Source organism: Saccostrea cucullata, unplaced genomic scaffold (genome assembly GCF_032062105.1).
Source record: "Saccostrea cucullata isolate Sc308-1 unplaced genomic scaffold, CSIRO_AGI_Scuc_v1 ctg3755, whole genome shotgun sequence".
In the NCBI taxonomy this organism is placed as follows: Eukaryota; Metazoa; Mollusca; class Bivalvia; order Ostreida; family Ostreidae; genus Saccostrea; species Saccostrea cuccullata.
Window position 1 is genome coordinate 17,043 of NW_026932352.1, and position 16,081 is coordinate 33,123.

A 16,081-nucleotide genomic window follows, 5' to 3' on the forward strand; every position below is an offset into this window, starting at 1 on the left:
GTATCATTAACATTAGACCCATTCACTGGGTTCCTAAATCAATCAAATCTTATAACAAACACCTTGACATATTTTAGAAAATAAGTTCAAGTCGTTACTACATGGAGCAATATATATCACTTCTAACCCCCTGACACTGAAATTATGCAACTAAATCTTTCAATCTCAGTTCTCCATTTTTCAGAAAGATTGTGAAGGTATAAAATGCAAGATGATTTTCTTCCTCAAATCTGTGAAAATGATTGATCTCTACTTCACTTCAAAATGGGATTTAAAATTCACTTTGACACATTTGCTTTTACAATATCATTTACATTTCTAAATTATTTTTGCCGCTAAGAAAAAAGATGAAATATGCAATACATTTCATACTTTTTTGTAAATAGAGCTTCTCATATTTAAATTTTGTTAATTTAGCTCTACAAAAAAACAGTGCTATGGTAAATGTACTAATGCTTAATATAAAAAAAATAAATACATACATACTCATCTGCCAACCAGACCAAGGAAGAGAATATTAATAAAGACACTGTCACAACATGCCGTTTATAAAAGAAAAGCATCTTATCCAAACAAAACACAAAACACTTGAGTATAAATATTTTTAGTCGTCTGTGAACTTATTTTCCAATGTGAGTACTCCATATTAAGTGCACTTGAATATCTAGTTTCCGTATGATACAGAACAACTTAGGACTAACTTCCGGAAAACAAACGCAACGTTGTTGTGTCACATTTACAAGAATCCAATCATTGAACGAAAAGCCCTATCTAGCGAGAGAGACTGCATGACAAATTGTTACAACCAATTACGTTAAAACAAAGCTGGACTTCGGAAACCTTAGTCATGTGATCTGATGCTAATTCTACAATTAACGTTTTTTTAAAGCAAAATAACTGCTCCGTTGGGGAAAAAATGAAAACATAGAAAGCAATTAAAAACTGATTTTACCACTTCAATTACGGACAATTCAGATCTACTGAGAGGAATCTAACATTAAAACTGCCTAATTGTGATAGATATTCGAAATACCTGTGGGATAAAGATGCATGAAACCAAATACTCATTATAAGATCATAATCACATATAAACGGCAGTTTAACTTCAGTTGACAAATGGTTTCATCAGCACACCCTGAATCCTTCCTATTATAATTACCAGAAATCAACAGTTTATTTATAGTTGGTACTGATCAATTAATCTTTCAGCATTAAAAGATTTTTAACCTTACCATTAAACTCATCATTAGATTGATTAGGACAAAGAAGTAAAACTGTACCTCAACACAACTAGATATGATCCTGATACAAATACCTCTTCATTGTATAAAATGGCCAGAGAGTAATTGGAAAATCAGTAACATATAACTATGGTGAAATAAATACAGATATTTAACTATCACCAACTGAGAGAGACCAGGGAGAGAGAGAGAGAGAGAGAGAATAATTTTTCAGCATTACCATTGTATATCCATAAATACATATAGATATTAATTAACACAGCACAATTCAAGTCTCACATACTACTGCTTTGCACACAAACTCAGCTATAAGATATTACACATTTCTTTCCATTGATGAACAATTTAGAACTATGAATTAAAATTTAAAAAATCACTAAAATCTCCATGTTGAATTCCTACCCTGAGAAATCTGACTATTTAATCCACGTATCTTTGGCATATCACTAGGAACAGGTTTATTAGCTCTGATGCACCAAGGCACAGCTCACAATTTGGGGCCGTTTTACGATATAGTATCAACCCCTTAAAGTTTGGCTATTAACCACACTTATCAAGACAACTTCATATCTGCGCCTGTACTTTACAAATATTAAATATTGTACCACACAAGAGGTATCGACAACTCTTAATTCAGATTCTAGGAGTTTACATTGATCTTCGGGGCATCTTTGATGATGTAACGAGAAACACTGGCTCCAGTTCCCAGCATATAATGATTTAAATGGTACAAAAACTGACACAATCTTTCCCCACAGTCAGCAGCCCTTGTTTTCTAAGCTTCTTCAGGTTCACATTGATTCCTAGGTGCATTTGAAAATTTTTGATAAATGTGCATCTTGCAAGATAAAAAATTATTTCAGTGCAAAGAAGTTGTGATACTGACTTTTAGTCTTGCCCTAAAAATTTGTAAAAAATGAAAACTTAAAAGCAAGAAAAAAAAATGCAATTGGGAAGTTATTTAAATGGCCGAATGTTATTGCACAAATTACATGAGGTTTGACACCTGTATTTACACAAACTTAACACCTCCATAATCTATGCAAAAAAATAAGACATTACCATTCAAAATGTAAAACACCTACTGCCAGGGGCTTGTCAATCACACATCTGAAGTAAGCATTAGTCCAGGTGGAACAACATTTCAACATTCACTTCCTTTTTCTTCTAATACAGAGTGTTAATCCAATTCAAATTACCTCCCCATAAAAATCACCCTCAAAAACATCTCCTCATCACCATGGCAACTACTTTCAATCAAAGTCAAAATGAGGAAGTCCAGGTCATACTGAAGCTTGAAAACACTGTTGGCTGCAGGTGATCCAGTAATTCACAAACAAATTAGACATCTAGGGCAGCACCTTAACATCTGGCATAGTGTAAAGACGGGACATGATAGGGGCCTAACTCAGAAGTCTTATCTATAACAGATAACTGATGCCAATCAAACAAACCTTAGGGTCCATTATAGTCACTTCACAGGATTGTCTAATAACAATAATGATCAGAATAAACAATTTCAAACAAAACTTTACAATGGCATGCAGTTTAAAAGTTGAATATTTTTATAACCACTAAATTTTCTATAATACTCATAGCAAAATTTATAAAACTTTATTGTGAAATTATTTTTTAACCACCAAATTTTGATAATAATAAAGTATAATGATTCATTGATTATTTTTAAAGGATCAAAATTCATTTAAAGAAATCCATCCTACTAAAGATTCAAACTTTAATGATTTTTATAGAGTTTTTTGTAATTTCATCACATCATCAAGAGAATTAGGAACATTTCGTTCCAAAATTTTTTCTTCCAAAGCCTCTTCAAAATTTCATGAACCAATTGATTAAATATTTTGTATTTATTAACACAATTTCCCGGTCACTGAGTACACGTTGAGTTCCATTGCGATTCCCTGTTTTACACTACGCCACTCTTTGTGAATGAAGCTCTGTGCTGAGATTAACCACTCTGACCCTGATAACAGACCAGATGCTGTATCAACAGGAAGTGATAAGGCAATCATCAAATTCAATCTCAGGGGTACCCCACAGGGACTCGCACAACATTTGGTCAGAAAAATCCGGTCAGAAAAATCCATCTCATTAGGCACACAACACACTCTACAGATACTTTAATACTCTTTCTGCAAATTAATTGGATTTGGAAATAGTACAGGTTTTAAGTAAATAGTACACACATTATTTTAATTAATGATAGATGAATTACTAACACAACCACACTCAGAGATCACTGTTCTCCAAAAACACACCTTCAAAGAGTAAATACAAACCCTCACAGAAATTTTTATCAACTGAAAATCAATAACTGGGAGAACCAACTGATCTGCATTGCTTAAAAAAATATTTATTATGATATACTGATGAATAATCTTTTAGAAGTCTTTGTTGAACACTAAGATGTCAAAGTTCTGTAAGTCAGTACTGCAGTGCTTTCCAGCTGTGAGACTTCAGGACTTGACAGACTGAGGATGAGTGGGATCTAACTAAGATATCATCAGCCTACATACAGACAGTTACATAACCAGAAAGCAGGTCAATAAACTCAGAGATATTGACATCATCCTGAAACTCAATGACACAAACGACCACAAAGAAGGTTAACATTTCATCTGAGCAAACAATGCTAAGGGAGACAACTCCTACCACTGAAAACTCTAATCTTAGCAAGAGTTATCTTTCATTCTTTCTCTTCAAGCAACTCTGCAAAAATCTTTTATCCCGTTTTTTTTTTTTTTTTAAATTTATTATCTGATTCATTCAATGATTATCTAACATTATGATATTTAAACTGGAAAATATCAATGTCGTACGGTAATGATTTTCTTCTTTAATTAACTTTTAATCACAGTTTGTGAAAAAGAAATCAATTAAAATTTAAGATAGTTTGTAAAGATCACTTGAGGTTTTTAACAGAAACACATTAATTTTAAGACATAAACTGTTTAGCACAAGTACTCACTTATAGAGGGAAGGGAAGAAAATGTAACTGGTAATAAAACATAAGCGTTTGAAAATTATCCATTGAAGAAAAAGCGCTGCATTTCAACAAAAACAAATTAACGAAAATGAGCAGCAAGGCTCCAACTGATTAAGTTTAATTGCCTTGTATCAGTTTTCAGCGTTTGTGAAATTACATAATACAATTTTCTGTAGAAATCAATGTAACTTAATTAAAACTGACAATTTACATTAAGAACTGCTTTCTTTTACAGGGCTAGCTTAGGCAGAAAGTTCACTAATGGTTGAAATAAGAGCTCAATGTAATTATAAGAATTCCCGTCTTTCTGCTGAGGAGAGTGAGAGGCCATACTGAGAGCTAACAATGGCTTTATATTACATTAGGTAAAAGTTTCTGTTATTGTCTTAACGCTGTATTTTCTAGAGACACATTCTGTCAGAAACTATGGAAAAGTAGACAGATGACCCTCTGCTTTTCTCCGTGAGAAAAATAGTTCAGAACACTTTTTAAGGCTATATTGCTGAACCCAGAATTGTCTAACCACAGCACCATCTTTGAAGTACATATAGCCATCAATCCTGTAACAAAACCATCCAAAAGGTTTCTACGTCCATTTTTTTTTCTTTTTAAAGCTTAAAAATGAAATTTTCAGATTAAAGTAAGTTTATTAATCTGTCAGGATTCGGATTCTATTTAGTAATTTTACTGGTATGGTGTATCTACTCTTTGATTTTATATCAATTAGCCCTGAGGAGACAGGCCATAACATTTTCTGCAGAAAAATACCAATACTCAATTATGGAAATTTTCTTTTAACTACCAAAAAAAAAAATTACAAGACTCCTAATTGCAAAGGTTTAATCTATAATAACAGTACCCAATTAGGAACATTTTCTTTTTGCTACTAAAAAATTACAGGATTGGTAAAGATTATCATAAACTCTAGTCAGAGATTGGATCTTGATGTTAAAAAGAGTGCAAGTTACCTTTCAACATTAGATTGAAGCAATGAAGTTTAACGTTCAAAGCAAGTATAAAGGGTACCACAGATCAAACAAAATATGCTCCTCTCTATTTGACTTAGAAATATGAAAAAAAAGCACAGCAGATCAGAGCATCCCCTTGCAAAAGAAGACAATAGTTTTGATATAAATATCACTTGTGTAACTTCTGTGCACTCACCCACCCACCCACAAGCACATTACTTAATACCTTCAAACTTCATTGCGAGGGGATATAAAAACCCAGAGTCTCTTGACACTCAAAGTTCTATTACATGTCATCACCACAAGTCATATTCAGGATTTGCATGCAGGAAGTTCTTAGTTGGAACATCAATACAATAATCTCTCTGTCTTTTACAATCCTCGCATTACAATGACACTCAGAGGAAATCTAGCTTCTCCGATTACTGCTGTAATTTCCAGCCTCAGTCGCCTAATTCTGCTGATTGTCTTGACATCCCGCTTTTCACTACCAATTTTTTTTATGCTCCTGATGGAAATAAATGATGCACCACATTTCTGATCTTTCTATGGAGTCAAACTGCACAATTTAATGTCAAGTTTTTCCTCTTGTCTGTTGATTTTCTCTTGGTATTCATATCAGCTGTCAACATTGAAGGTAATGCTATCTCCTAGGGTTCATATTCCGAAGGTCTTTCATACGTTTTAACTTTCTATTTGTCTTCAAATGACTTACCTCTCTTTCCTACAACTCCTTCAAACATTATTTGTTATTTGCACAACAGTCCATTTCCTACACTCACAGAGCTGCATTCCCTAAGTTCTGTCTTCAACATATATATGGACACACTCAATAATAACTCCTTTCTAAAAATTTCTTAATTTCTTAACTCAGAGTAGTAAAATACTCTAATTATATATAAAATCAACTTACCCTGACCTCATAGTAGATTTTTTTTATAGAATCAACTGACCTTGACCTCATTTTATTTTAAAAGTCCTTGACCTTCCATAGTCTATCTTTTCAGTATTTCCTTACCTGCTCCGTTTTCCTTCACCCCGTTGGTTCCCTCGTCGATGGACAGTTCCGCGAAGCCGTCCTCGATGCTGGACTCCCCCCGGAACGTAAGAGACAGGCGCCTCTTCAGACGCTTGATCATTGTCTTACGTTTCCAAGGTTACCAGACCACTGGGAAACATGGGACTTCTGCAAAAAAATAATTAATGACTGGTTTTCAAGAAATACTGAAATCTGTCAATACACTTAATAATAAATGTCAAATATCAAATCATAAAGTAACATGTTTTTATACTTATATGCTACATGTACAAAAAGAACAGTGATTTGCTAAAATATTAATATATTTTACCTTTTCAATATCAGAATGAATGTAAATACCTCTCTTTGATAAGAAAAAATACAAATTTATATAGATGTATGGCTCAAAGGTGAAGAGGGAGATAACTCTTATAATGACTTAAATGAATCAGATTCTTACCTGTGTTGTAAGAAGTCACTCCTATTCGAAATTTGGGTACCATTTCTGAAAAAAATAAATCACAATATCAACAGCATGAAACAAAATGACAATATAACAATTACATCATCATTCTCTGTCATCCGTCAACATGTAAGGGATTTATAGATCCTGCTTTTCGCGTCCTGACTGTTTGTGTATCAGTTAATTAATATTTTTTTGTAGTTAAGACCTCTCCAAAACAGATATTACATACGAAATATAATTTCTTGTGCACCCCGAGAGCAGGAAGAGAAATCTCATCAAGAACATATATGTATTTGTCAATCTCAGAATCCAATATTCTGTTACTGATGAAAATAATCCTGTAATTCTCACTTCGCTGTGATTGAAATTTCACAGCCCGCTCTAGGACTCTGGCGACTTAAGATTGTTACCATCATAAGGCCCAACATTTTACATCCCAAACTATTGATTCTCATATAAGTCTGGAAGGTTTTATTGGTGAAAAAGAACATAACTTTGGCAATGAAATACCTATAAAAATGTACACAATAGATATGGTTAATATATACTATATATACTATAATATGAACGTTATGATCCTTTGATTAGTTTTAGGTCGTAAAAAGCCAGTGTTCCACTTCCTACTAATTTGCTGGACTGTCTCCATGAGTACTGGGGTACATTGACATGTACTCTATATTCCTTGTGAATAAATTCTACAACTTATATTGATATTTCAAGGACCTTAAATAAAGCCTGGTCAATCAATCATAAAATGCTGGATAATGTATCACTGCTCATTCACTGTATATCATATAATACAGGATTTTATTCTGACCACAAAAGCCATTCATTTATTCAAGGATAAATCTCAAACATCCATCAAAAATAAGGGAAATAAATGCAGATGTTTTCATAAAAAATTAAAAACTGTTACAATGCTCCATTTTCTGAGCCCTACTGTTTATTGTTAATTGTCTGGATTCAATGTCTTTGTATAGTTTAACAGCACCACGCCCCCTTATTACACAACAAAATAACCCACATCTGACAAAACCCCTGCATCTGCAACTCAACTGAACTGCAGCAATTTGGAATTAAGAATTAATATCATGAATATCAGCCCTGCAATCTAATACATCCCTGATCCTGAGTATATATGTCTGATACAGCCTCTGTAGCTATGTGACCCTAGCCACTACAACAGAGTATATACATGATATATCTAACCCCAGCATTGTGTAATACCCAGATAAAGCAGCCATCTGATTCAGTATAACAACAAAGATCAAGGAATGCCCCCATCTGCTTTGTTCCTGACCCCCTCTGAAATCAGATGTACCATAATCAGATAGAACTCCGAGATTTCAGTTTACAGTAATTATCTTGTCATGTGTGTGTGATATACTTCTTTGAATTGCTGCTAGATTTATCCTCCTACACAAAATATATCATTAAAAGTAATTCCAGGAAAATGTTGCAAATTAAACATATTTTTAGCTTTATCCCCTCAATCTTCTTGACCCATGCACTATTTAAATTAAGTTTAAAAACATAAGGACATAAATCGAGTAACACAACTGATACACATGCAGATTCAGCATTTTAAGAAAAATATGTGAATTAAGGAAAGAAAATCCTTATAAGGATTTATGCTGTATCATATGAATTTAAAGTAAAAAAAGTTTTTTTCCGCAGGATATTAAATTCCTGACAGACCCTGATTTAATACAATCATACCTTAATTGTCTCCAGAAGGATTTCATCAAAAGGATTCAAACAGGATAAAAATTGATTTCCATTCAACAAATCCATTTTCACTTATAAAATTCATTTCACTTTCAAACACCCTAGAGAACACAGGAAATAGAAATGTTTATTCATTTGTCCACATAATCTATTTGTCCAGCTCTTCAGGGACCCAGGTGATGATATTAAGTTAGGATTGATGTCCACAAAACCAGCCATCAAATCCCTGTGTCTTAGTTTCTGACCCCTACCCCTGAAACCACACTGACCAACACAGAAAACAAACTGCACCTGGGCCCAGCTGAGAGTGGTGCACTGTACAATGAGTTTAAGACCACACATGCAGTAAATCATAATTATATTCAGCATGCACAACTCATTAAAAGCATGTACACACACTAATACGACCCCTGATGCCTATTTGCTTCACTGACCTATACAGACCAGGTACCACTTCCATGTTACTGAATATATCATGTGCAATTTTATTTCCTTGACCACAAGCCCCACTGAGAGAAAGCACTGTGACCTTGAGGAGAGAGTAAATTAGTGGTCAGAATGACTCAGCAGGCAATGGTCAAGGATCAGGGAGGACAAAGCCCCTTTTTGGCAGGGGTGGTTTGTAAAGAAAGCATCAAAGTATTAAACTATAATTTGCTAACAAACATGGGCATTAGTGTGTATTTTGGGGCATATATAGGATTAACATTGTAATCACTGAACCTATCCAAAGGAAAAGATGAGCAAGAATTTTTCAGTGCAGGTAAAAATTACATAAGTGAAGATTTTTAAACTTACTGCAAAGAACACAACAGTGTGCAGCAACAGCAAAAAGTAAATCCTCAAAAATAGATCAGCTCACAATTTAACAACACTGTAATAAAAGAATCCCTTGATTTGAAAAGAGAAAACTGAATCACATCAATCGCTTCCACATTTGGACAAATTACAATATACCCGTCCGTTTCCTGTTCCTGGATTTGCCCAGCATTACTTCCACTCCGCACACATCAGCTGACTGATCTTGTTGGTAATTGATTTCATCTTTTTTCTTGATAGGTTACAACATGTGCCAGAATTAAAGGTCTCTTTGACACAAGACTCTATGAAAAGGCTGAACGTTTAGTGACTGCGGGGGAACAGATTAATAGAGGGAGCTCATTTAAAGGGGCTCCAAGGTCAGGGTTATTAATTATTGTGCTAATTAAATCAACAAACATATATATACAAGAAAATGATAAAAGTATTTCCTGTGTTTATTTTGAAGCAGGTTTTTCAGTTAATGGAGGCGGAAAGCTGCAATTTTAACCATTTTAAATGATTGGAATTTCCTGCTTCAAATTTTATCATTTAAGAAAAATAAATTATTGGATTTGCATCAGCAGCATGAACCGGGACTGGTAATTTCTAAAAAAACAACCTCTCCAAATAATAAATAAATAGACCTCTTCATTTCAAAATTATTGAAAGCTATGAAAAAGGTTTTTGGTAATGAGGATATGTACATAAATGACCTCTTCATTTCGAAAGTGAAAAATTTGAATATTTTAAACTGTGAATAAAATTCCTTTTTAGTATCAATTATTCTTGGACCCCCTTTCCAGATTTCTATATGTTCAGTGTTACTGTAAACAATAACATGTAGATTACATTTTTTAAGGTTAATTCTCCACTTAAAATCATTAGTCCCTCAAACCATCTTGGCTAATCTGACCTTGAATATAAAAATTTATATAGCCTTGATTAATGTGGAATATATCACCCACCAGTATATCATATCAGAAAGACAAATCCTCTGCATTCAAATCAATGTTCAGTGCTTGTCAATGAACTATCCAAGTTTGTGGGACAGAGAACAGATAGAAAATGTCATGTAACTCATGTTACGCAAAAGTACGACCATGTAATGTACCTTCCTGTTTTATATATGTATGACACCTTTCTTCAACCAATACTTTTCTAAGTTTATTTTAAAGTGCATTAAAAAAAATCAATTCTGCAAGGAATGTCATTTTAAATCCTACTCAATTTGAAACTTGTAATCCAAGAAAAAAAATTTAGGAATTGGGAAGTTTCTTTATGATAATAATGATGTTGATTTAAAAATATCTTATTTCAAGCTATATTATCACAAATTGTCTCCAAGTCATGGTATACCCTTCAAAAAATAGGACACCATTTCTTTCCAAACTGCACTGTCAAAGATGCTTGAGCAATATTGATTTCAAATCCCTCAACCAACTTAAATATGCACACTGCATTCTTCGTCTATCTTCAGACTGTGTATTGTCTGATGGATAAAAAAAACTGAAAATAGGTCACGTGTGCCCGCCGATCAATTCTCGTGAAGACCTCCATCGTCTTCTAATTTGTCTGCTAATCAAACATGCGGATCATTTCCCGTCAAAGTTAATTGTCACCTCGTCCCATTAAAAAGTCATGCACTGACACCTTGAAACGTCAAAACAAGCTCTCTCTCTCTCTTTTGAAGAGGAACAAAAACATTTTATGCAACACAGAATTTATATTCTAGAGATGTGCGATATCAATTTGCATTTCTGGTTTTGAATGACCCAAAATAATCCATACAATATCAGACCTGGTAAGCTGGCTCTTCCGAACTGTTTACTGAAGCTAGGAGATTTTTTGACCTTGCACTTTTCACTTCTCTAGAGCAGTGTCGGCTGATGACGGATCTTCATTAGGCAGTGGTATACAAGTATCATAGTCATGTACAGTTTGTACAGATGATAGCTTACATTGGTGCTGCCATGCAGGGCAATACTTTAGTCTTAATCCTTGATCTATTTCTGTATGTTAATTAATATAGATCACTTTTAATTAAGGATACTGCTCTCTTTTATCACTAACACAGGAATCAAACAAGTCTATAAAAAAAAACTTTATTTCCCAGAGAAAACAAATGGATATCAAATTATACCCTCTTTCTACTATAAGTAAATCAATAATGTAAATTTCTTTAGAATCACATGTATTGTCCAAAGATTTTTCCGATCTCCTGATCATGACAAGATACACACAGTTGGAGTCAATGGATGCTTACTCCTCCATGGCACCTGATCCCACCTCTGATGTTTTTTGGAGGTCTGCCTTTGCTCTGCTTACAATATATATAAAGTTTCAGTAGACTTCTGAAATTGTTCATTATCTTCATAATACGAACACTGGAAGTCACATCAATTTCACTGTAATCTGTATCAAATATGCATTCAACAACTAGAGAGATTGTCTTCTCATTAAATAAAGCTATAAAAGGTCTATATCCTTTTCATTTATGTAAGATTTCCCCTATTTTTGTTTTGTTCAATAATCCTTACTTATATGAATTTCTTGATCACAAGCAGTTAAGAAAGCTTACAATGGAAGCTTTCACACTTGACTGAATTTTGCATCAATGCAAGTAATTACTTTGATAAATATAATCATTTGGAAGCAAGGCGTGTCCCCAATATTCAATCTGATAACTGAACTAGAAAACATGCCTGCAGCATCCAAACTATAATTGTGCAATAGCTAAGTATAAATGCAACATTTTTCAAATAAATTGGAATAGTAGGAGTTCAAATAACAAGGTTGCATTTAAAACAATTTCATTCAGAACCACTAAAGACAAGAGATGAAAAAGTTAAAATACAGTATTGATTATAATTTATATCTTTTTTAAGTACAAAAAAAAGTTTACTGCTTTCAGAAATAATGTTAAAAGGACATTTCTTAACAACAGATTTTGGTTAATGGATGGATTGTTTCATATTTTCCCCTCATTCTTTAAAAAGAAATTGTACAGATCGAGTTGCTTGTTAGTCCTAGTAAATAAACTCTGTCAAATAGGAATATCTATCACAAAATTGTGAACATTGGTGACTTTCTTAACTGGGAATTCAGTAGTAGATTGCAGGCGCGCCGGTCAAATATTTTATATTTGCTAGGGGGAGGGGTGGTGGTGGATGTTGCTGAGCCTGTCATTAAGGAATACGGAGAGTCTAGCAACTGGGAGAGATAGACTTAGGAAAAAGTCTGATTAAGCCCATCCTCCATTCTCCTGCAGTAGGAGGGGGATCGGACAGTAAAGTGATATATGCAAAATCCCACTGATCCTCAAATTCTGATGCCGGATTTAGACATTAGAAATCACACCAAGCAAACAACATAGAATACATATATATTATATATATATCTCCTATATCTGTCATAAAAATACTTCATAGAAACAATATTTACAAATGAAGTAAAAAGTGTTTTTTGTAATGGTGCTTTTTAAAAACTTTATATGCAGTTTTCTGTTTATAAAAGACATGTCACATCCATTATACATTTCCACATAACAGGCACTGCATAACACATACTACACAAGCATTGAATGCGGTGTAAATGTGTACACAGCTTAAATTGATTCAGTTCTTGACATATCACTAAACTGTAGAGATGGGAATCAATATTTTATAATCAATGATTGATTATTAACACAATAATAATTGAGCATAATTGAAAAATAAAATAAATCTACAATAAACAACTGAAAACAGGTAAATTATAAAGAAGAAACATAACCATTTTCTAAGTATAAAATGATTTTTTTTGTCTTGGCTCTTTCAACACTAACTTTTATCAACCAACCCCAGCACACAGAGTACAATGTTGAAAATTCATGTTCTGTCAGAAGAATGCACAATCTTTTTTTATCTCTAGACAGTAAGACTTTCAAAATTTTAATAGTTGACCGTCCATTATAAAGGTCTGAGAAATTTCTTCTCTATCATGTCTATTATCATCAGTATTATGATCAAATTTACATACTTTCAAACAAATTCTAGAAGACAAATATGTGCTAATTAAAAATCATATCATTAATATTAATTATAATATAAATTTTTATATTACTAGTCTTTGAAAAATCCCGGGAGTCCAAAGCCCGTGACCTGGTAAAATTGGAAGCAGGCATGTGGAAACTGTACACTAACAAGCCTGAAGGGCATGTAAATTCTGAGCCATATTAGCCTCGACTGTATAATCACATTAAATAAGACCTATAACATTAAATGTACTTAAAAGTGTTTGATTTTCCATCTATAGATCTTAAAGAAGCACAAAATTTTAAGGACAGTTTATTCTGCCGTGATTTCCAAGGCAGAGTTCTTGAAATCTTTCGGTCCTGTCCGCAAAACCGATAAAAACATTCATGACAAGTAAGTGTTGACAGAGGAACTTCGACAATCCGACCAAATTTTGTACAAATTCCCTATAACTGACAGATCGTAATCTTTCAAACGCTTTTCTGTATCTTGTAATGGCTTTTTCGATGAACACAAGTACCAAACTATCATTGGTAAACTAGTTTGTTGACGGTGCTAAGGTAAGCCAGGTGAGAAAATCAAACTACATGAAAAGTAGATTAATAAAAACTTGTGAGGAAAATGGACCCCAACGAGAATTAAAAGAAAGTTGTTATTTGACGATCGAAATCTGCATGAAGTGTGCATTGTTTATTGACGCTTGGTGCACAATGTCTTGATATTAAAATTCAAATACAGTTTTCATCTTTTTATTGAATTTTTTTTGGACTGATAGAAATCTGTCTGGACTGACAAACCTCGCATGGCAGTCATTCCAAATGACTGACAGCGAAAAAAAGATTTCTGCCAAGGAACTCTTTTGCAAAGGAGATGCAAAAAGTATACAGGTTGAAAACGATATTAATGGACAATAGATCAATAGAATGGATTTTGGATAATTTCCTTGGCATGCAAAGGCAAGAAAGAGTAAAATAATTTGATCAAGTTCTGGGCATGTAAATATTTGTTTGGACAAGCATAATTGGTGGTTACACCTGCCCGAAGGGCATGTGCTGAAAAAAAGATTCGACGAAGACTTTATTACACTGATCTGATGTAATATTTTGATACAATGCTGTCATCATGGGATTTTAGAAAATTTGGGGAAGGCTGTGACATCATAAATATCCTCTGTCTCAGAGTCCGATTCAGAGGCAAGTTCACAACTTTGTTAACAACCAATATTTCGGAAATTTGGTTGTCTAAGAATGTCTATGTTCATTTACCAAACTTAAAGTGATATATGGCGTATTTTTGATAAGTTCTGACTATCTTAAATTAAAAAGATCTTTCTATTTGTTTTGTTACTTTATATAAAGAGAAGACTTTCCTGTAAATTACACAATTTAAATCAATTGCGTTTCAAAGTTATCACAGACTTTAGAACAATAATAGAATTATTTCCGACTCGGAAATAAATAACAGACTTATTTTTAAGTCAATTTAAGTAATAGAAACGAGGGGATATTTATGTTCAAGATAGGTGAAAATTTTAATTTGAATGTAAATTTATAACAAATATCGCGTAAATCTCTGCTTAATCTCGTATTTTTTTTTTTACCTCAGATACGCCATATATAGCTTTAATATTTTTTGTAGACAGCACTAAAGCTCTTGTCATGACCATTCCTGATTTTTTTCAGACCACCTAGCTAATCATTCATACTGCAAATTTGAACAATAAGAATAACATAGGACATAAGTTGATTAAAAATTAAATCAGTAAAATTGTCTGTTTAAAGAATCCAAAAAGTAAATATTTACTAAGTTTCTAGCACAGACCTTGACAACTTTGCAGATCTTCTGAGAGTACTTAAAAAAATCAGGCTCTTTGTTTTCACACAATGTGCATAAAATAAACACAGATACACAATCAAATTGCTGCTTATTTCCCACAAAACAATTAACTGGTTTAGTATCAAATAATTCCTTACCAAAGGCTTAGACAATTTCGGTCATCTTCCATCTTCCATTGTGTTCTAAAGTTGGCCGCTTACCTCAACACATCAAACATTAAGAATACTTTTTCACTCAATTATTTTTTGATTTTATCACAAAAATCCTTATTGATTAAATAATTCAAGTTTAATTTCATGCAATCATTTAAGATGTTATTAAAAACAATAATCAAGTATTTTATTTTCTTGGTGATATAAGGGGTTAGAGAATCGAGCTAATTTGTACATGGACTAACTCGTGTTCTATAAGTTGCTTAGACACTTGACGCTCGCTATTTAAGATGATTATAAACACACTAAAATCTTATTAAATTAGTAAGTTAATTTACTTATATTTTTAATTAAAATGAGGATTTATTTAATTAAATTACATATTATTAATGAATATTCACTTAATAGTCCATTTTCGTTTCCCAGTTCAAAATTTTATCATTATTGAAAATTATGGATTTTTAATAGGTCTAATTGTTCTCAAAATCATTTTTATGATATACAAATTCACTTTGAAAAATATCAGATTTTTAGATATCCTTTAATTAATGAATAATAGTGCAAAAGAAAATTAAATTGAAATTCCACAAATACACTGCTGTGTGATTTTAGAGAGAGAGAGAGAGAGAGGGGGGGGGGTTCACGGTCGGTTGGGTGGGTGGGTGACCCCAACTTCTTTAAAGATTTTATTAGGCCTATATAGAAAATGTTCTGAAAATATTAATGAAAAATGGGACTGGAAGAAGTTGGATCCCCCCTTTTGAGGTATCGATTGATGAAATATAAAAGATTTGAGATTTAATTTTTCACCTTTATTGTAGGCCTATAAGCATTCCGCTTAACTTCCTTGCCAA